This window comes from Lygodium microphyllum, chromosome 11, assembly GCF_053477565.2.
Source record: "Lygodium microphyllum isolate KBCC chromosome 11, Lygodium_microphyllum_v1.1.10, whole genome shotgun sequence".
In the NCBI taxonomy this organism is placed as follows: domain Eukaryota; kingdom Viridiplantae; phylum Streptophyta; class Polypodiopsida; order Schizaeales; family Lygodiaceae; genus Lygodium; species Lygodium microphyllum.
The window spans coordinates 103,933,875-103,957,092 of NC_141145.1; positions in this window are offsets into that span (position 1 = coordinate 103,933,875).

Here is a 23,218-nt window from a genome sequence, read left to right on the forward strand (position 1 = left end):
CATACCAAATTTTCATCATTGAAATGTGCTTGCATCCTTGAAGTGTGCTTCTGCCTCTTCGACCCCATTTTTAACCTTCTCCACAATTTGTATCTCTTGGTTGGGATCAAGGTACTCTCCTATTTCAGCACTCCCTTTCTTTTCTATTTTGGCTAATAAGGTTGCTATTTTAGTATTTGTAACATATCTTCTTGTTGTAAGTGTGTAGTGTTATATGTTTTAAGATTGAGTTTCTCCTTGTAGTTCTCTTCCTCTCTTTCTTCTTTTTCATCTTTTTGATTGAAGAAGCACCCAAATTACTTGGGTCAAGTATTAACACTGGTGCTTGTTTTTCTTGCACTCTAGCCATTATGTTAAATAGGGTTGGGGTTGCTTCTTTGTTTAAGGTTTCAACTCCAAAGAGACCTAAATGCACAAATGGAATAATCTACTATATTGGTTTCCTCTTTGCCATATGAGATGTTAGGGTTCATGTATGGTTCTTTGTCTAATGGTTCCTCCACATAATGAATAGGAGCATCCTTTGTAAATTGATATTATCAACATAGGGGGTCTTGTTATCCCTATCAAATTGATGCCTACCCTAGGTGCCAATCATCTTTGATCATTAGGTGTAGGTAATGCAAGAGGGGATCCTCTATCATTGTCCTTTTTTTTGTTCATTTGATAGGGATTTTGATGATAGGGTTCATGTTATAGAAGTCTCCCATAATTAGTACAAGATTAGTATAAGATCTCAAGGGCCATTTCATCTGAAGGTGGTTGCCTATGTAGTGTGCACAGTGGACCTTAGGCATTGTAGGCTATCCTTTCAAGACCTTATGGAGCTTCACATGCTCCATATTGAGATGATAGAGGGATTGTTTCCTTGCTATGGATAGTGGCTCATTCACATTGAATTTTAATGACACCCATTGGTTGAATAGCTTTACTATTCCTCTTGTTCAATAGGCTATCAACTTTTTTGGCCTCTTTGTAAACATCTACCAATTTTTCATGTTTCAAGATAGAGTTTTGTATAGTTCCCTATTTTTTATCCCATTTATGAAAATTGTGGATACAACCTTCTCATTAGATTGTTTAAGTTTGAGGATTCTCCCATAGAGACTATACACACGGATGATGTAGACTTAGATTTTCTCTTTGTCTTTTTAATTGACATTTATGAGTTTGATAATAAGATCATCCATGTATCTTGTTTTAGAGAACCTCTTAATGAATAGGTAATTGAGCATATTAAAGATTTTCTTCTCAATATCGTCAAGAATTGTAAACCAAGTCCTACCTTTTTGCTTAGAAATACCTAAAAGACTTGTGCTCCCTTATTAGCACCTTGAGGCTACTTGCATTGTAGATTTTCTATTGGCCTCACTGCTTGCTCTACTCTCATGTATTGATCATATTGTGTGTAATTAGCCATTGGACATTTAATGGAAAGTTAGTGGAGTCCAACCCTAAGTTATAAATTTTAGAGCGCTTGAACCTGATATTGTGTTGAGATCTTCTTAGTTTATTAAGGATTCAATGAGATTAATGGGGTCAAGCAGGGGATGAAGGACACAATTTCCTTTTCTCAAGAAAGTGCTTCTCTCTTAATTGATGTGGCCTCTAGCACATGTGTCATGTGTGTTGCCTTCGTTGCCCTCAATGGCTAGTGTTCTAGTATCTCATGTGTGTCTTGTGTTGAGATGGCAAGCTCAACATGTGTGGACATTGATGATGGACTGCTTAGCTAGATAAGTCCACACGTCTATACTTAGTATGCTGGTGATCACTATGATCCTCACATGGCCACAAAATTATCACCCCCACTTACTATATTTAGTTAGTTATACTTACCTAAACCAAGCATAATTATAACACCAATCGATTAGTATAGTCAGTTATACACTATTTAACTAATAGGCCATTTTTCCTTGTGTTGTATCTTATCTATATTTTATGTACATTGTATTATGATAGGAAGAAGAAAAACTCCAACGAGAAAATTTTTTGGTTCCTCCATCTCTCTTCTTGTATTCTTGAGTGAGCTTTCTCTTGTGTGTATTGTGTATATTCAACACAATAGCTCAAGTAAGTTCCCCCACTGTGCAAACTTGACATGGTATCAGAGCAACACCATTGTGAAAGGTTGGTTTTGAAGGTTAAAGTGAAGAACAAGAAGCAAAGAGTCAAGCAAGTAATCAATCAATCAATACAAAACTCTCCCATTCTCTCTCTTTCCCTTGGATAGTGCCTATGGAGATATTAGAGGTAGAGCACAAAAATCTTAGATTGTTGTGAGATTTGGTATGTAAGAAAAACAATGTATATTCTACAAATATGTCCTATAAGGCTTGCTTGCCATGTTTTTGACCATCTAAGTCCATTTTGGACCTCATTTTAGCTCTACACGTGGTTGTAGACATAAGTTCTAGGGTATAATGTAATTTTTGGCCGTGTTGACCATTCTCTAGTGCACAGGTTATATATTTCAAATCTATAAGTTATAATGTGTTTATCAAGAATCATATAGAAGGTTTATATGTATAAATAGGTTGTAGATTGTACGTATTATTAAGCAATTAGTGAAGAAGACTACCCAATTTATTTCTATGCATATTTTGTAAAATATTGTTGAAGACTTGCTTGTTGTCTAGTACTTAATTTTCTTATAATGCCTTAGAGCAGTGGAAATCTTATCATTGAGAAGCTAGACAAGAATAATTACCCATCATGGATTTTTTTGTGACAAACTTTCTTATTGAAAAAGGCATCTAAAAGTTTATTTTAGATGAAAAAAGAAACCAAAGTTAAGTAATCTTGTGACTGCAAAATAATTAAAGGCATGGAAAGAATGGAATGAAAAAGACAAAAAGATAATGTATTTGTTATCTGCAATCATTGATAACACTATGGTGGAGTATATTAGAAATGTAGAAACTTTACGTGTGGCTTGGACAACCTTCGAGAATATGTTTTTGATAAATACAAAGGCACTGAAGTTTCAACTCAAGCAAGAGTTGAATACCTTGAAGAAAGGGAAAATATCTATAAATGAATATATTTTGAATATGAGAAGCATGGCAAATGTCTAAGAAGCTATTTATGTAATGCCTAATTATGATGATTTGATTTCTTATGCTTTTGGTGGCCATAATAATGAGAAGGCCTAGAACCTTTTGTAACTTTCATGTATGTACAGAAGTTGTTTCGAGATTTTGACAAGTTAGTCTCTCTCATGATCATTGAAGAGATAATTATACAAGGTGAAACATTTAAAAGAAGTAGTGAACATGTCCAAGCATTTTGCTCATGGTCAAGAAGGGGATGTGGTAGATCCTTGTTAAGAGGCCATGGTTTGGATCAACTGGTAGTAACCGGGAAAATAGATTAAACAAACAATTTGGTGACATGGAGTTTTCATGAGACTGTGGTAATTTTGGAGGCACAGAGAGCTCTAGAGGAAGAGACAGATGGCAGAACAAAGGTTCTATCGATTCTAGTATTGTCTGCCATTACTATGGAAGAATAGGTCATATTTTAGTCCATTGTTTTGATAAGAATAATGACATTCACAGTGGCAAGTTGCAACAAGGTAATTATGCATACTCTTCAAGACAAAATGATGACAAAAATGAGTGTCTATTTGACAGTCAGCATATGATGAATGTTGCTACAAGAAAGACAGCAAGTGATAATGTATGGTATATTTATTCAAGTGCATCTAATCATATGATCATCCATGTTGATGAATGGTTTAGAAAGATGTAAAAACTACAAATTCTAGGTTATGTAGAGATGGGTGATGATTCGTATAATTCGATTTCACATATTGAAAAAGTTTCTTTGTCCTTGCATGATAGACAATTTTACATGTGCTATCCATCACAAAGAATTAGTATCTGTTTTGATCAAAAGGGTAGAGTAAGAGTTACATGTTAGATTTAATGTGAATGGTTGTGTTGTTGAAGACTTCAATAATAAGTGTAAGTTGGTTGCAAAAGGAAGTAGAGTTGGTTGCATGTTTACCTTGGATGTTGAAATTCATGTTATAAATGCTACAATGTATGCTAAAGACAAACATATGGTTGCAAGCATTGAAATATAGCACAAATCTATTGAGATGCAGATCTATAAGGGCTAAAATTAATGTAGTCCCAAAGGGTTGATTACAGGTTTTCCTACACAAAGTTGCAAAATTACTCAAAGTTTGTGAAGCATGTCAATTTAGGAAGCATGCAAAGCAATTGCTTTTGCATGATAGAGATGTAATCAAGAATATACTTGATGTTATGCATAAAAATGTTTGGGGACCTACCCATAATGTATCTCTTGGTGGCAATAAGTATTCTGTTACATTCATTGATGATTGCTCTCAAAAAATGTGTATATTTCATGAAGGAAAAGAGTGAAGTATTTGAGTACTTTAAAACTTTCAAGATTGTTGTTGAAACAAAAACATGCTTGAAAGTTGTGCTTGAGGTCAGATGAGGGGGAAAATACATTTCTAATGAGTTCATTCATTTTTTGAGGTCTCATGGGGTAAATAATAGTTTACATACAAGTATACCCCACAACAAAATAGGATTGCAAAAAGGAAAAATAGACATATTCGAGAAGTTGCACAAGCATTGATGGCTTAAAAGAATATATCAAAGTATTTTTTTATCTAAAGTTGTTCATATTTCTAACCCAATTATGAGCAAGCCTTCCATAGCTACAATTCATGTTACGACTCCTAAAGAATTTTTTGCAAGCAAGAAACATGATTGTATCACACTTGAAAATATTTGATTGTATTGCATATCTTCATGTGCTTGATGAATTGACTAAAAAATTAGATCCAAAGAATGAAAAATGTATTTTCATTGGATATTCTATTGAGAAAAAAGGGTATCCTTATTATAACCCTATTAGTGGTACGTTTTGGGTGAGCGAGATTATTATTATTTATGAGAGAAGCAATTTGTATGCATCTATACATTGGATGATATTAATGATCATGATAGTTACATGTAGGTAGAAAAGTTGGAATCATGGACTCTTAATGGACTAGAGATTTCATCTAGTAGCTGATCTATAGTTAGTCCTTGGTCTAGGAGACTAAGGAGAAGCCCCACATATTTAGGTACATATACTAGTGTTATAGGTAATGACAAAGGGAAGAAGAAAGTATCAAATGGTAATAATGTATCTAAGTAGCCATGAAATTCTTGATGGAGACTCTAGTGGCTCACAAAGGGTTTGGATAATGAGCTTGGTTATTCTTTATTCAGGATATCAAGTGTCATAAACAACACATTGTAATGTAAAGGCTCCATTGAGTGATCCGGTGGTACATAGGTCTAGCAATGTGCGATAACGTATTAGAAGATTTGGTTTTGAGGATTATGCAACTCACCATTGAGTGATCCGGTGGTACATAGGTCTAGCAATGTGCGATATCGTATTAGAAGATTTGGTTTTGAGGATTATGCAACTCACCATTATGCTTATATGGTAAAGTAGTTGAGAATGCTAAGCCCACTCGTTTTGAGGAGGCTATTGATCATGCTCATTGGGATGCAGCAATGGATGAGAAGATGGTTGCATTAGAGGCCAACATGACTTGGAATCTAGTATCTTTTCCCAAAGAAAAGAAATTTATTGGTTGTAATTGGATTTAAAAAATAAAGCATAATGCAGATAGCTCTATTAGCATGTATAAGGCAAGTCTAGTTACAAAAGGCTATGCACAAACATGTATGGCATAGTCTATGAAGAGATATTTAGTCTAGTTGCTAAACATATGACATAGATTATGAAGGGATATTTATACTTTCACCTCTATGCATAGCCTTCTCATAAATGAGACTCACCAGAATTTATCATCATGACATAACACATAGAGGGCTCAAAATGATCACAATGACGTGAAGCTCAAATAGAGTATCTCAACTCAAAGCTAGCTGTGGGCCCTATACTTCTTATTCTCTTTATCTAGCATCACGATCCTATGCAACAAGTGGATCCTAGGACACTACATCATGAGCTATTGTAGGCTGTCTAATTGGGATTGGATATGCTGTAACAAGACACTCCTCTTGAAAGATCACCCTCCATATCTCAACCTCTTGCCTCATTTGCATCACCATATCCAAGAAAGATGCATTTAATGGGCTTCAAATCCAACTTATTGTATTTTTCTTTGAGAATAAGGTAGAAAGCCTCATATCCAAAGCACATCCAAAGACTCGCAAGTGTGTATACAAGAGAGGTTTACCAGACCATACCTCCTTTATAACTCTACCACTAGTAGTAGTACATGGGGATCTATTAATTAGATGAACTGCAATAGTAAGTATCTCAACTCCAAAAGTACTCTAGTAAGCTTGCCTAATTATGTGTACTATAGACTCTTAAATCTTGAATAGTCCTATTCATGCTCTTTGCAACACCATCCTAGGGTGAGCTATACCTGGAGGTTAACCTAACACCTAATGTCCATCTCATCACAAAACTACTCAAATGCCTTAGAGACATATTCACCCCCATTATCAAATCATAGGTATTTCAACCTATGCCCATACTGGTTCTCAATCACAGCAATGTAAGCAAAACTTCTCACTTTTGCTTTATGGGATAGACTCAAACCTTTCGTGAATAGTCATCAATGAAGGTAACAAAAAAGTTTGCACCACCTAATGATTGATATGCATGGAAGTACAAACATTTGAATGCACAAGAGCCAATAGTTTACCCATGTGCATAGAGTTAAACTTTTTATGGGAGTTACGAGCCTACTTACTATATAAACAATGATCACATGAGTCAAAATATGAGTAGTCAAGAGACAGTAAATATTGCAAACAAGGACTTTCATTTCTTTAACATAGGCCCAAGACAATGATACCAAATAGATACATGTGGAAGATTAGTCATGGCCAAAACATGGTCAATAAATCCAGATATAAGCAAGGGGGGATATACACTACCAACCTTGGCACCTCTAGCAAAAATGAGATTGCCACATGTAATCTTTCATGCAAAATCACCAAATGATACATGGTACCTATCATCATCCAATTGTCCAACTGAGATAAGGATTTTAGTCAAAGTCGAGATATGTCATATATCATGTAGCATAAATGGAGCACCAATACCAAATCGTAGTCTCACATCACTAGCAAAAATGGAGCACTACTACCAAACTATAGTCTCATATCACCTATTCCAACAATGTCACATACATGATCATCACCCAATTTCACTGAACTTGTAACAATATGGTAGGTATCCAATGGTGACGTAGGATAACACAAAAGGAAGTACCTGAATCAAGAAGCCAAAACTGAGAGTAAGTAGATTGAACATCAAGCAACTAAGTGTAGTATCAAGTAAAGAAGCAACAAGTACGTAATCATGTGAGTTGTACTCCAAGGTATTTATCTATTGTAATGTCCCCATTATTTAGTTTATTAAACAATGTGTGTATACATTCTAAATTATGTTGCACATTTTTTGAAACTATCTCTAATTATGAAACTAGCTCAAATTATGAAGATAATTGTTAGTATTAATAATGAGGTATCATATGCTAGTTCATGGAAGAAAGACTTATAAAGCTCTTCCAAAACTAGCTTATTAAAACTATGTTTGAAGTATAGAACAACAAAAAGAACTAGCCTAGTAGATAGTCACTTGGCAGGTAAGTGCACTTGGGTGATGACACTGCCGGGATGGGTGACCTCCCGAGAAGATTTTCCTACAAGCTAGTGGGAGCTTCTCATGCACAGCCAATGGTGCCAACGAAGCCTTCGTAGCTCATTGCCAAGTATGCCAAGGCCAAGATGCTAATGTCTATGCCTTGGATGACGCCCCACCCAATGATGACGCAAGGACGTGCCGATACAAAAAATGGAGCCCCTCCTTGACATCATCAATGACATCGTCAAAAATGCTAAAAGAAAGTGTTCTCTCTTAATCATCAACGACATAATCAAAAACGCTAAAAAGCTAGTGTCCTCTCTTTACCACCCCCCTCTCTCTCTCTATACACACACACACACATACACATAGTGGGAGAACTGCCCGAATCCATCAAGCTTCTTCCATGGCTCCCGAGAGACGTCGAGATGCTGAGCAAGGTAAGGCTCAAAGAACTCCCCAACGTGAAGAAGTAGTCGCTACTGAAACGCACACGAAAGTTAATCCCAGATCCATTCAACTTGAAGGATGGGTTATTCCACAACAAACCGAGGTTTCGGCCATAAACTATAATCACGATGGATGGCCGAACGGAGATAATTAGGTTAGTACATAAGAAAAGGATCACGATTAGTTAGAACTTACTTAAACTTGTAAAAGCATGTTAGTATTATCAAATTCTTTTTAGGAAGGAACACAGAGATTGATGAAGGGGATAGATTCTATGCATCGCATACATTGACAAATGTGTTAAAAATGTTTTATGGTTATGATTGCTTTTGGATTTGTGAATGATGAGTTATGGCTCTTATGATTCCAGGCTTGCACAACCGAACAAGTTTGGATTGTGGTGGTTCAGGACATTGGGGTCCCCAGCCCAATGCTCCCTAACACTCTGCAGAGTGTGGAAAAACTCACTTGCGGGTGGGGTTCCTATGCTTTCAAGGAGGTAGGTGTTTTTGATTTTTGATTGAAAGGTCCTATCCTAGGCTGGAGAGTGTCTTTATGCAGAAATACAGTTTTGTATCACTCTGTGGAGTGATGATGAAATAAAGTATCTGATTTCTGAATTGTTTGCTATATGTTAAAGATTGAGTTTAATGAACCCAGTTTAACGAAGTAATAAAAGGAAGCTGATTTTATGTCTAAATAGTATGGTAGTATGCTTTGCTAATTAGAAAACTAAGCAAACCCTTTGAGAAAAGTGGGAGGCTTCAAACCTGACGATTGGACGTTTATGGCTAGGTGGACTTGATAAATTGGGTAACTTTCCAAGATTAGATAGAGCTGATTAAATTGTGACCCTTCCAATATCGATAGGATTAGTTACCACATTTAACATCGTTTTAGGGGGCCGGAGCTGAGATTTTACGTTATGTGTAGGGGGATTGAGTTACACTCTCCCCCGTTTCTCACTCTCTTTGAACCAAGTGCGGTGTTAACCTCACTCCTACCTTTGATTAATTACAAAGTGGTCTTTCTTAGGTGGGCATTAGATTACTATTAGGGGTGACTTGTCCATGCTTCCCCTGTGAAGTAGAACTAAGATTCCCATGTTCAACTAAGTCCAAGGTTTCCCAAGGGGAGACAAGATGGTGATGCACATGGATATGAATTTCAATCGACTACTAAGAGGACTCCTCCGAGTATGTTGGAGGAGGCACCTCACATGTGGTATCAGAGCCTTGGTTTCAAAAGATCTTTCAGTGTAAGGTTAAGTAGTCAATGTATAAAAGGAATTTAAAAAAATAACCACACTTGTTTGAAGAAAACTATTGTTGATTATCTTGCACTAGCACTAGCATACACATTGTGCTCATCAGGAACTTAGCGATGAGAAAGCTACATGTTTGTGGGATATTTTCCCCATCATGTATCAAGTAGGCTTAGGGTCAAATAATTTCCCATACCATGAGGCTATATTTGAGATAATGGAGATGATCATTATTCCTCCAATTGTGTTACAACCTCATCCTAACTCATGGTACATGGGAGATTTATGGCCAAGGAATAGGTCACATATGGGGATATACTATAGGCGTAACATCCTTCTTCATTATGAACTATGGAGGGTTCGATGGGCTGAACAAATAAGGATAATTAAGATATATGTTTTGTTCAGTGCCTTTGTTGAACAGTTACTAAATATTGGGGATGAGCATGTACCTGAAACCTTGTGGGTATATTAGAAAGTGCAACAAATAGTACCACCCAAGAGAGTTGTTGTAGTACCAAGAAGGCCTTATTTTGGTATGGGATGGTTTGGTTATCCCCAAGAGCCACCATATTATGTTGTTTGCCATGTACATGAGAACCCACCAAGATATGAGAGAATTGGCCCTGATACTTTTCATGAGAAAAGGATCCATGAGATGATGTATTGGTAGATCATACTATGATCAATACATCTTTGTAAATATTTTTCATAAATATAAAGTCTCATTATTATTATTGAAGAGTGTGAGTTATGAGCTTATGATGATAGTTGAGTTGCTTTGACAAGTTAATGATACACTTTATGGAGTGATTTTTGAGATAATATACTCCACTACTTGCTAGTCAAACATGTTGGAATTAAGAAAAATCGTAATGGCTATCTTAGAGAAGACTTGGGAGTTGTTTAAGCTTACGAAGGGGCTACAATTGGAGTCCAAATCTGGGGATGGGATGACCCTTATCTGTACTTAGACTCAACTCTGTATGAAGATGTGAATTGTTGAAATGGCTAGAAGAACTAAAACTAGTTTGATGTTCTTATTTGAAGGATAAAAGGTTAATGATACTGTGACAATTAATGGGGAGACAATGACCCTACATCATTGGGTGTATGACCAATATACAAAGGTTAATTCTCCTGATAGGATCTCCCTTATACCAGGAATGTAAAGTCAAAAAATTATGAGCTTCTAGAGTATCCCAATCTCCCAAATCTTATCGATTCCTAGAGACACCTCATTTTGTAACAAAGAAGTTAGGGAGATAATCAAGATCGCCAACTAGTGCGAATTGATGAAACATATAAGGAACGCCAAGAGAAGAAGTTTCTTCTCAAGCAGACATCAACACCTAGGCTTAGCGATGAAGGACCCAAGGTAGAGCAAGATGCAGAAGCTTGGATTGAGGCTTTGGATGAATATTTCCTAGCCATTGAAACTACTGTTGCAAATCAATCCATGACTTCTCATCTTCGTCTTACTTGCAAAGCTAAGCTTTAGTGGAAATAGTTTTGTTGAGATAAAGGGGTAACGGAAGCTTCCCAAAATTGAGAGGAGATCAAAGAAGCTGTGAAAGGATGTTATCTTCCCCCATATTTTGAATGAATCAAGATAAATGAATTCTACAACTTACAACAATTAAGCCTAACCTTAGAAGGATACTATTCTAAGTTTGTGAGTCTGCACAAATATGCACCCCCAATGACAATGTCTCAACAGATTGCAAGGTTCTGCTAAGGACTAAATCCACATTTGGACACTCGCCTTGAATTAATGAGACCAATTATTCTCAAAGATGCTCTTATGCAAGAAAAACCTATGGCCAAGGAAATCGCTCGAAATGGCCAAAGGAACCATCCAATAAACAACTATGGAAGGGGCTAACCAAACTATGGTGTCGACATGGCCAATGCTAGAGGGGATGGTTGTGGGAGCTTTCGCTCAACCGCCAAGACCCACGGACCGCTTATTATTTCAAGCGTTCCAAGCGAGCTCTAATGGCTATCTCTTACCTAGCCGATGCGCCGTTGATCCTACGAGTGTAGTGAGCTTACCTTGATGCTTGATCGAGTCCCCTCCTCTCTCTTGCACTCCGATAGCTCCACGATTCTTGATGCTAGCTCAAGCATCCTCAAGCCTCCTCCATCTCCAAGATCCATCATCCATAGCCGCACGCGCAAGAGAAGAGAAGAGAAGAGAAGAGAAGAGAAGAGAAGAGAAGAGAAGAAGAGAAGAGGAGATGGTGAAGAGCTTCACCCTCTTGATCCCTCACTCCCACACACACACTCCCTCCCTCACACTCTCGCACTCCCTCTCTCAAGAGCACACACAAGCAAGAAGGAGAGAAGAAGGGAGGAAGAAGAAGACTCTTTTTGCCACACACCAAAGAATAAGCTTCTCATTCACTTTTCAACTTTATATACAAAGCCCTAAATCCTTTTTGGGCAGTCATCCCCTTTTCCCTCTTTTACATGGCCGACCGTAGCCTAGGCCCTTTTTCCCATTTCCCACCATTCTAATTTATCCTATTCCCAACTAATGCGTACACTTTGCACAGGAGCGAGCCTGACACTCTTTTACAAAGATTCGGGGGACGCTTCCGAATTTTAATTCTTTTGTTGCCTCGGGCTGACACCGAAGCTTTCTGAGGGTCGTGACCGAACATTTGAATTTTTCAGGGACTGGCTCCCAGTCAACGCGCCTTTTTCTGTTTTTATCCTGCGTTTTTTTTGCTATTTCCATTTTTTTCCATTTTTCGCTCCTTTGTGCTGCGGGAACACGGTAACATTACCCCCCTCCTAGCCAAGTGCCAGTCCCATGGCACTGCGGTGGGACGTAGTGGCTAGTTAGGTCGGCTGCTAGGCGGAACAGGTAGGTGGGTGGTTGGGGGAATGATAGGTGATGGAGGTTGGGGACGATGACCAGGAAAGATTCTATCGTGCTTTAGGCTCCATGAAGATACTTGGCATCTTTCACACTGTTGTGGCGCCCCTTATGTAGCCGGTCGTCTTTTGAGTATCAGAAACGCTTGAAGCAATAAGCAATCCCTTAGGAGGATGGTACTGGAGGGATTTATTCTGGAGAAACCCCCCGAATGCTGTTTGTCTTGAAAACCCGTGGCTTTGATTGAAGATCCTTGTCTTTGAGTTGAAGGTCTTCAGTTTTGAGTTGAAGGTCTTCAGGCTTGTGGAATCAATAAGCGATCCGTGGATCTTGAGGCGTTGGGCATGGATCTTTGGACGATGAGGTTCCAAGATCTATGCCAATGGCAGTTCTACCTTGACTTGGTTCGATCATGGTGGCCATCAGCAGGCAGATGGCTCGATGCCGGCGCATGAAAAGAAGTTTGGGTCATTAAAGGGTGTCGTGGGTGATCTTCTTCCGTGGGTAGCCATTTCTTGAGAGTCGAACATAACCTGCAAGAAAAGTTGTGCACTCCCTAAGGGGTGTGTCTACTCGCCGTGTAGTGTGTGGTGCTCGTGGCAATGGAATTGGGAGATGGGTCTAACCTTGGGTAAGCCTTGTCAAGAATCGCGTGGTGGAGGAGGTTGCTTAAGGTGCTGCGCCGAACACACACAGAATGCACAAAGAGAAGCTCACTCAAGAGACAAGAAGAGAGATGGAGGCCAAAAACGTTTTCTTGCTGATTTCTTCTTCTTCTTCCACACTCTTTTTCAATGTACACAAAGTATAGATAAGATACAACATAAAAGGAAAGTGGCCTACTAAGTCAAACAATGCATAACCGACTACACTAGTCGACTGGCGCTATAACTATGCCAGCTGTAAATAGGTGTAACGACCTGAATATAATAAGTAATGAGTCAGTGGCCATGTGAGATGCATAATGACCACCGACGTGCTAAGTGTAGACGTGTGGACCGATCTAACCAGGCGGTCCATCATCAATGTCCGCATGTGTTGAGCTTGTCATCTCAACACTCCCCCACAAGCTCAACTGCATCTCTGCAACTCCAAGTAAGCTTCGAAACTTTTGAAGCTTCTCTGTACCCAATGCCTTCGTGAAGATGTCAGCTATCTGTTCCTGTGTGCTGACATACACCAAGTCAATCTCACCTGCTAGTACCTTCTCTCTCACAAAGTGGTAGTGTACCTCAATATGTTTTGTCCTGGCATGGAACACAGGGTTCCTAGCCAACTGTATACTGCTCATGTTGTCACAATAAATGACAACTGGACCTTCCACCTGCACATCCAAATTAGCCAATAGCTTTTGCAGCCATACTACCTCACATGCTGCAACAGCAGCACCTCTATACTCAGCCTCTGTACTCGACAAAGCAACTGTAGATTGCTTTTTGCTGCTCCATACAACTGCTGCACTACCAAGAGAGAACATGTATCCGCTGGTAGATCTTCTATCAGACATACTACCAGCCCAATCTGCATTTGTGTATCCAAACACCTGTACATCTGTACCTGCCTCATACAAAATTCCATAATGTAATGTGGACTTCACATATCTCAATATGCGTCTGACTGCATCCAAATGTGGCTTTCTAGGTACTTGCATAAACTGACTCACAAGACCAACAGCGTAGCTCAAGTCTGGCCTTGTAATGGTCATGTAGATCAAACTCCCCACTATCCTCCTGAACATAGTAGGGTCTTCTATCTCATCCCCAACATCAGCACTCAGCTTTACATTCTGCTCCAACGGGACTGAAAGTGGTTTGCATGCAGTCATACCATACTTGGACAACATATCCAAGCCATACTGTCTTTGGAACCGCCATATACCATCATCACATCTGATCACCTCAATGCCAAGGAAGTACCTTAGTTCACCTAAATCCTTCATCTCAAACTTCATCTTCAAACAGCCCTTGACTTCAGCAATACCACTATCACTATCACCTGTAATAATCAAGTCATCCACATAGATGACTATGACGACCAAACCTGCATCTCCCTTTCTCACATAAAGTGAGTGATCAGCATCAGAAACATAAAAACCAATATTGACAAGATACTCTCTGATCTTGTCAGACCATGCTCTAGGTGCTTGCTTGAGCCCATAGAGTGCCTTCTTCAACCTGCACACATATGTGGGATGCTCTAAATCTTCATAACCTGCTGGCTGATCCATATACACTTCTTCCTGCAAATCACCATGCAAGAAGGCATTCTTTACATCCATTTGCTGCAACCTCCAACCTTTGGCTGCTGCCAAAGCAATCACACATCTGACAGTTGCCATCCTAGCAACTGGACTGAAGGTTTCATCATAATCTATGCCATATGTTTGGGCATAGCCTTTTGCAACCAGCCTAGCTTTGTACCTGCTAATAGAACTATCTGCATTATGCTTAATCTTATAAACCCACTTACATCCAATAGCTTTCTTTCCCTTCGGCAATGATACTAGATCCCAAGTCTTATTGGCCTCTAATGCAGCCATCTCCTCATCCATTGCCGCATCCCAATGAGCATGACCAATAGCCTCCTCAAAACATGTGGGCTCAACATCCTCAACTAGTTTCACCATATAAGCATAATGGTGAGCTGCATAACCCTCAAAACCAAATCTTTTAACAGGGTATCTCACCCTGCTAGACCTGCGTACTACTGGATCACTCAATGGAGTCTTTGCATTAACACGTGCTCTCTGCACACCTGGAGTCCTCACTGAAGGAATGCCAAGCTCATCATCCAAGCTCTCTGAGCCACTGGAGTCTCCATCAAGAACTGCATCAATGCCTTCTAACACTTTATTCTTTCCTTTGTCTTTACCTGTAGTGCTACTAGATGCACTCGAAGATGTAGAGGTACTCCTTAGTCTCCCAGACCAAGGACTACCAGATGATGTCTCTGGTCCACTAAGAGTTCGTGATTCTTGCCTTTCAGCCTGCACATGAGTGTCATGATCATCATCAACATCCAATGCATCACCACTAGATGCATACCAACTGCTCATTTCATCAAAGATGACATCCCTGCTCACTCTGAACTTACATGTGATAGGGTTGTAAGAGCGATACCCTTTCTGCTCTAAAGAGTATCCAATAAAGACACACTTTTCAGCCTTTGGATCCAGTTTCTTCCGCAACTCATCTGGCACATGAACATACGCAATGCAGCCAAATACTTTCAAGTGTGAAACATCAGGCTTTTTACCTGTAAAACATTCTTCGGGGGTCATACCATGAACTGCAGCTGTGGGAGTTCTATTCATAATATAAACAGCAGTATGAACAGCCTCAGACCAAAAATGCTTAGGCATATTCTTTTCAGCCATCAAGGCGCGTGCAACTTCTGCAATATGCCTGTTTTTCCTTTCTGCAACCCCATTTTGCTGTGGGGTATACCTGCATGTGAACTGTCTCTTTATCCCATGAGACCTCAGAAAATCACTGAACTCATTTGAGAGGTACTCTCCCCCTCCATCTGACCTCAGGCACTTTACTTTCAAGCCTATTTCTCTTTCAACTGCAGCCTTGAAAGTTCTAAAGTGCTCAAATGCTTCACTCTTTTCCTTCATAAAATATACCCACAGCTTTCTAGAACAATCATCAATGAATGTGACGAAGTATGAACTACTTCCAAGAGATACATTTTGTGTAGGCCCCCAAATGTCTGTATGCACAACATCAAGGATATTTCTACTTACATCTCTATCATGTGAAAAGGGTTGTCTTGCCTGCTTACCAAACTGACATGCTTCACATACCTTCTGAAATTCTGCAACTTTAAATGTAGGCAAACCTGTAACCAACCCTTTGGACTGCATTAATTTCAGCCTTTGTACATTTGCATGTCCAATGCGTTTGTGCCAAATTTCAATGTCTGCAACAACACCTTTTCCTTTGGCATACATAGCCGCATTCATAGTAGGAATTCCAGCATCTAGAGTGAACATACGTCCAACTCTACTTCCCTTTGCTACCAACCTGCACTTGTCATTGAAGTCTTCTACAAAAGAGCCCTTTGCATTAAATCTGACTTGCAGCCCTTGCTCTACCATTTCACCGACTGACACCAAGTTCTTTGTAATAGATGGCACATGTAATACATCTGAAAGACTCTTTGTCTTACCATCATGCAAGGACAAGGGAACTTTTCCAATGTGTGAAATTGGGTGGCATGAGTCATCACCCGTCTGCACATAACCTGCATTCTGCAAATCCTGCATCTCTCCAAACCATTCTGCATGGCTGGTCATATGATTGGATGCACCTGAATCAACATACCAAACATCTTCATGTGTTCCCTTTCTTGTAACAGCATTCAGCATATGCTGTATAACGAACAAACGTTCATTTTTGTCTTCATTCTGTCGTGAAGACGATGCATAGTTTCCTTGCTGCAACTTACCACTGCGGATATCATCTCTCTTAGCATAACATTGGGCTGCAATATGACCTGTTTTGCCACAGTAGTGGCACACAATACCAGAGTTGTTAGAACCTCTGTTCTGCCATCCACCTCTTCCTCTAAAGCTCCCCCTGCCTCTAAAGTTACCACGACCTCCTGAAACCTGCATATCGCCAAATTGCTGATTCAATCTGTTTTGCTGGTTGTCACTACCACGTCCTGTACCACGGCCTCTTGAAGAGAACCTACCACGTCCCCTTCCAGAACTGGAGTAGAAAGCTTGGACCTGTTCACCACTTCTTTCAGATGTCTCACTCTGCATGTTGATCTCTTCAGTGATCATAAGGGAGACCAATTCATCGAAATCTGGAAATGGCTTTCTGACATATACGGAAGTTACAAAAGACTTCCAAGCCTTTTCATTGTTAAGTCCACCCAAGGTAGACGACACCAAATCATCATCATCGGGCATTGCATCAATCGCTGCCAATGCATCTGCAATGCTTCTTACCTTCAGTGCATACTCATTGATAGACATCTTCCCTTTCTTTAATGTATTCAACTCTTGCTTGAGTTGAATCTTTCGTGCCTTTGTATTTACAGAAAATATACTTTCAAGTATGGTCCAGGCTGCATATGAATTCTCTGCATTTCTAATGTGTCCCAGCATATTATTGTCAATTACTGCAGACAACCAATACATGACCTTTTTATCCTTTGCATTCCATTCTTTCCGTGCCTTTATCTCTTCTGCAGTTGGAGGATCACTCATCTCCGGCTCCTTTTCTTCACCTGAAACGAACTCGTACAGGCCTTTTCCAATAAGGAAGTTCGTGACACGGAACTTCCATGAAGGGTAGTTGTTCTTGTCGAGCTTCTCAATGATGGGGCTTCCACTGTTCTCTGCCATTATCACAAAATTAATACCAAACAGCAAGCAAATCTTCTGCAACCCTTGACCTGTAGTGCACAGCAATACACCAGACAGTCTTTTTCACTGTCTGCTCAACAATACATGCAATCTGCAACCAGTTTGCAGATAAACCTTGTGTTTACTCACTGGTAAACACCTTTGAACTTACAGATCTGAAATCTGTAACCTGCGCACCCACGTTCGGTCAATACAGTCGAAGTCACAGCGTACCCTGAAACTGCTGTCTGTAACCTTGCAACTCTAAAACGGGCTCTGAAACGGCCTCAGATGCCCAAAATAACTGCGGGTAAGCCCTAAAGGGCTTATCTGCAGAATATACAGTGCTCTTCGCGCACACCAAATCTCACTGCAATCTGAGATTTTTGCTCAACCCTGCTTCCGGTGCCTCCACAGGCACTATCCAAGAGAAAGAGTGGAAGGATGGGAGAGCTTCTTACCCGTGGATTGCTTGCTCAAACCTTGCTTCTTCTCCTTTGCTTCAACCTTCGAAATCAGCCTCTCTCAGTGGTGCGGCTCTGATACCATGTCAAGAATCGCGTGGTGGAGGAGGTTGCTCAAGGTGCTGCGCCGAACACACACAGAATTCACAAAGAGAAGCTCACTCAAGAGACAAGAAGAGAGATGGAGGCCAAAAACGTTTTCTTGCTGATTTCTTCTTCTTCTTCCACACTCTTTTTCAATGTACACAAAGTATAGATAAGATACAACATAAAAGGAAAGTGGCCTACTAAGTCAAACAATGCATAACCGACTACACTAGTCGACTGGCGCTATAACTATGCCAGCTGTAAATAGGTGTAACGACCTGAATATAATAAGTAATGAGTCAGGGCCATGTGAGATGCATAATGACCACCGACGTGCTAAGTGTAGACGTGTGGACCCATCTAACCAGGCGGTCCATCATCAATGTCCGCATGTGTTGAGCTTGTCATCTCAACAAGCCTTGGTAACGTCCCACACTTGAGGACCCAGTTCGTGCTTCGTTGGAGGTGCGGTGTGAGTCTTAGTGTGACAGGTCTGAAAGTCCTGCCCTGGATGTGCCCTAAGCGTGAAGTGGGGGAGGGGGCTAGGGAGAACCCTAGGTGCAGTGACTATGGTGCTTTTTTTTAAAAATGATACATAGGCCTAATTGTCTTGATCAGAATGAGGAGGGGAAGTGGGTCGAAGAGACTTGCTCAAAAACTGGCAACTTTGCATGTAATCTTTCAGATTCATGCGGACATGAAGGGAGGTGGTGGAGAGGAAGGGGTGGTTGCATCTAGTGAATTGGTTGTCGTTCATGTCTTCTAGGAGGGCTAGGCAAAAAGAGGGAAGGAGACTAGCCCTCATCATGAGACGAGCCATGGCGCAGTTGTCTATAGTGTTAGGGTCAAAGAATAGGGGAGTAAGTAACCTAAGATAATTACAAGTGGTTATAAAAGCGGGGTCAAGATATGAGGAGAAGTCCACAAGGAAGCGCATCATAGACTCGTCTAGGCTTTTTGTGGTAAAAAGAAGGGCGTGCTCAAAGGATACTACAGTGGAGTTATAAATAATGGGAAAGTCATACCGCCTGTGGAGGGTGGCATCAAAATCTACCCCTACCCTTCGAGGGTACGGCATTTAGGTAGGGTCGTTCCGCTCGAATGGCAGGGTATTACAAAACGCCATCCAGGCGAGCATGCTTATGTCGCATACTCGCCTCCTCCACAGGGTTTGGCTCTTGTAGTTTTGTAAAGTGTGGGGGATTTCAAAAACCTTATCTTGCCAGTAGTCGACCGCTTCTGTGCCCCAAGAGGTTGGGGTCTTTTCCCGCTCTTCCAGCCATTTTTTTCCCAATCGGCCACCGACCGCGATTACCTCGTCCATCACTTTGAGCAGCAAGACCCTCCGCATACTGTTGGGTAGGAGGAAACTGAAGGGGAATGGATCCTTTCCTAGTTCATGTACCTCCCACACCACCAGTTCTGCGTGGAATCCTACGGGAAGATCATCACGGCACGGAGGGAGAGGTGCAGACGGTAGGACGGCTGGCTTGGCTCTCAGTTTTTGTCTGGCTTCCTCCACCAGCTTTTTGTGTCTTTCTTTAGAGACGGCTTTTCTTTCCGCAGCTGGGTCCCCTTGGGGTGGCTCTTGGGCCTGCCGCGAGGGGGGTTGTGGGACTACGTCTTCCCTGAATCGATTCACATTGATTTCCAGCTCTGCTTCTTCCCCTATCGTTCTGCGTGTGCTGCTTCTTCCTCGAATCCGAGGGCGTCTATCTCCTGGAGGGTTAGGCCGGCCATCATTAGGTATTTTCGCTATTCATCCAAACTCAGCCGAACCTCCGCAGGTAATGGTGGCACCTAAAGTCCAGCATGTAGGGCTGTTCTTGCCATGCCGAGCTTTCTTTGCATTGCCTCCAGTGGCTCTCCTTGTGCTGCATGCGTGGCGTCCAGGATGGTGTCGAGGAAGGCCTTCTGTTGAGTGTTGAAGGCCACTTGGGCTACCTCTGCCTTGCTCTCCGCGATGATTTTCTCCTTTTCTGTCAGAACAAGGCACCGCACCAGTGTCTTCACCCTCTTTTCGTTGTGCGCAGCCCACTCCTTTGCCCTTTTGTTCATTACTTCCAAGCCCTCTCCCTATCTTAAGGTTAGCATCATGAGTTTCTGCTCATAATCCTCTAGTTCCCTGACTAGCCTCTCTTGTTCTCCTCTTTCAGAGGTCAGCTGATCTGTCAGGTGCTTGAGTTCCTCCTGCTACTCCTCCATGCCTCGTTTTCTTTCTTTGTCCCTGGCATTCAGCTCCACCACGAGTGCATCAATCTGAGCAGATTTCGCAGCAAGCTCCTTGTACTGCACTTTTAGGAGCTTGTGCTCTCTTTGCATGTTTACTAACTCTTGAGTCTCGTTTTCGAGCAGCTGTCTCTAGTGCTCCTCCCTCTCATCCCTAGCCTTCAGTTCTTGTCTCAGATCTGCAATCTCCCACTGCTACAAGGCTATCATTCTTGTCTTATCTAGCTGGAAGGCGGCCACTGATTCCTTCTGGGTTGCCAACTCAGCCACGGCTATCTTGTGTTCCTCCTTCGCTTTCTCCAATTGGGAGAGCAGCTCGGCGATGTATTCGTCGTAATTAGCCGATGGTGTCATCGTTGTGTGAATGGGCGAGGTTGAGGCTTCAACTTTTTTCTTTTTGGGCTCTTGCCTGGACTCCGCATCCGTGGCTGGCCTCTTCTGTCATGTGGCCGTAGTCTCCGTGCTCTACCCCTGGCCCATCTCCTTGTTGATGAAATACTGCATCCACGCCACGAAGTTTGACACATATGCACTAGTCGGGATGCTGGGGGTGATGGTGGTGAGTTCCGTGGAAGGCACCAGGAGGGTAGGGATCGGATGGAGCGGGGCCTTGCCCTTGCCTTCAGGGACTGGAGGTGGCACAAACTTTGGCACATGTGTGCTAGACCTTGGCCCCTCTTCTCTATGCGAGCTTAGGCTCCTTAGTTCATCTACTCGGCACTGTTGTTCAATGGACCGGTAGGTGGCCTCCGCCAGGTCCTCTTCCTCCTTTCTTCGTAGCTTCTCCTCTTCCTCATCGGCTTTTCTCTTCCTTTCCTCCTCCCTTTTTTTCTGCTCCTCCTTCTTTTTCCCTTTCTGTTCGTTTTCCCTCATTCTCTCCTCTTTTGCTTCTTGTTTTGATGCCTCCTTTGCTTTCTCCTCTTTTTCCCTCTCCTCCTCCTGTCTCTTTGTTCTCTCTCTGTCCTTTGCTTCTTTCAGGGATTCCTTCTTCGCCCTTTCCAAGTCTTCCCTTTCCTTCTTCCTGCCTTCGTCATTCTTCTTCTTCCTCTGCGTCGCCTTCTTCTTCGTTGTCCTGATTGTCTTTTTGCTAGTCTGTCCCTCCCCTTCTTCTTCTGTTTTCGTTCTGTCGATGGACCTGTCTTTGTCCTGGCGAGGAGGCGACCTCTCCGGCGTTTCTCCTTCTCCCTCCTCCGCCTCCTGTGCTTCCTTTACTGCCTCTTGGATGAGTGCAGTCAAAACTCCTCTATACCCGATGAAGGAGGCCTTGGAGGAGGCTTTCTTCCTTTTCGTAACTTTAGAAGCTGGCGATTCTCCTCCTGTTGGTGCACTTCCTAGGGCTAGCACTTTGGCCGCTTGATCAATCGTTTTCCACACGTACCCATTTCAATCTACTTCGTCTAGGGTGTGGGCTGCTACATTCTCCAACACTGGCATGCTAGTTCTATGCATTAAGGAATTGTAATGTTGGCTGCACGTGCACCAACTTGGCTTGCAACCTGGCTTCTATGTCAGGGATGTCCTGGATGCTTATGCCGTCATTCGTGAGCACCTCTTCCTTCTTCATTTTTAGCAAGGCATAAACATCCCTTTTTTGTCTCCTTTCTGTCCTTGGTACCAATCACAAATCCTTCTCCACCAAGGCTGGATCCAACCAGACTTGCACCTGCTTTGCACCCTCTCCTCGGCCCACTGTTACAATGCCACCTTCTTGGTCTGGGTTGTATGTTCTGAGGAATTCTACGCATTTTAGGTGATCTGGCTCCTGCGAGAATTTTTCAATATACTTTGTAAGGTTGCATTGTTCCACTACCCTCCTGGCTGCTTCCTCCTTGGCCAGCACGACTTCGATGTTGTGGATGGTTCGGAACTTGAGCTGGCCGAAGGCGCGGTTCTCTAGATGGATGCGATACTTCTCCCTTTCCTCGTCTGTGAACGGGAGTCGATGGGCGCGGTCTTGCTGCTGCAACATTTTCTACTCCTGCCATAATTCGTAACTTTTGTTAGCATTTTCCACATATCACTTTGCTATTTACGTGAGAATAAAAACTCTTGAATGAATTTCTTAGGAAGCCATTTTTTCATACTATATGCTTATGCTTTTCACTACCTTTACTTTACTGTACCCCCTTTTTATTCATTTCCTATCTGATTCCTTTCACCTTCACCACATATCCACATACCCCCTCCCCTTCCAGCTTAGAAAAGAATCCTTCCTAGGATTGGGGGTTAAAAGGTGAGGGGCTTTGGGCCTGTTGGGGTAGGAGTTACGTGTGAAGAAGCCATGTGTAGAATTTTGGATTGTATTTCAGTTGAGCATGACAATCAAGAGCAGATGGTTGGATGGAGACTTGGGAGATGTAGATCAAGACATCGTGAAAGAGATCTCTAGTATTAAGGCGGCTGGCAATATGTAATTCCTCTTCCGTGAGGAATTGGTCAATGTAGGGGTGAGCGAGCACATGGTCGTCTAAATGCTGGTTGCGGGTGATGGCCAAAACTCTAAACGAGATAGATGCCACATAAGTAGGGTCATATTCGATGGTTTTAACTGCCCTGTGTTGCTCAGCATTGGTCATTATCCGACAACCTTTTTTCTCCCATTGGATTCTCAGAGCAAACCACTGCTGCAAGAACATGGAAAGCGAGCTTGCCATCTGTGTGAGCTCTTGCAACTCGTGTTCAGGAATGAGGAGGCTTACGATATGAAGTGATTAGTCTTCTGAGAGCAGCTTGCTCCTTTGAGATTTCGTCGTTTGCTATCAGTTCGGTAGCAATTTTGGGAAATTTAGTGGTCATAAGTTTGTATTCTT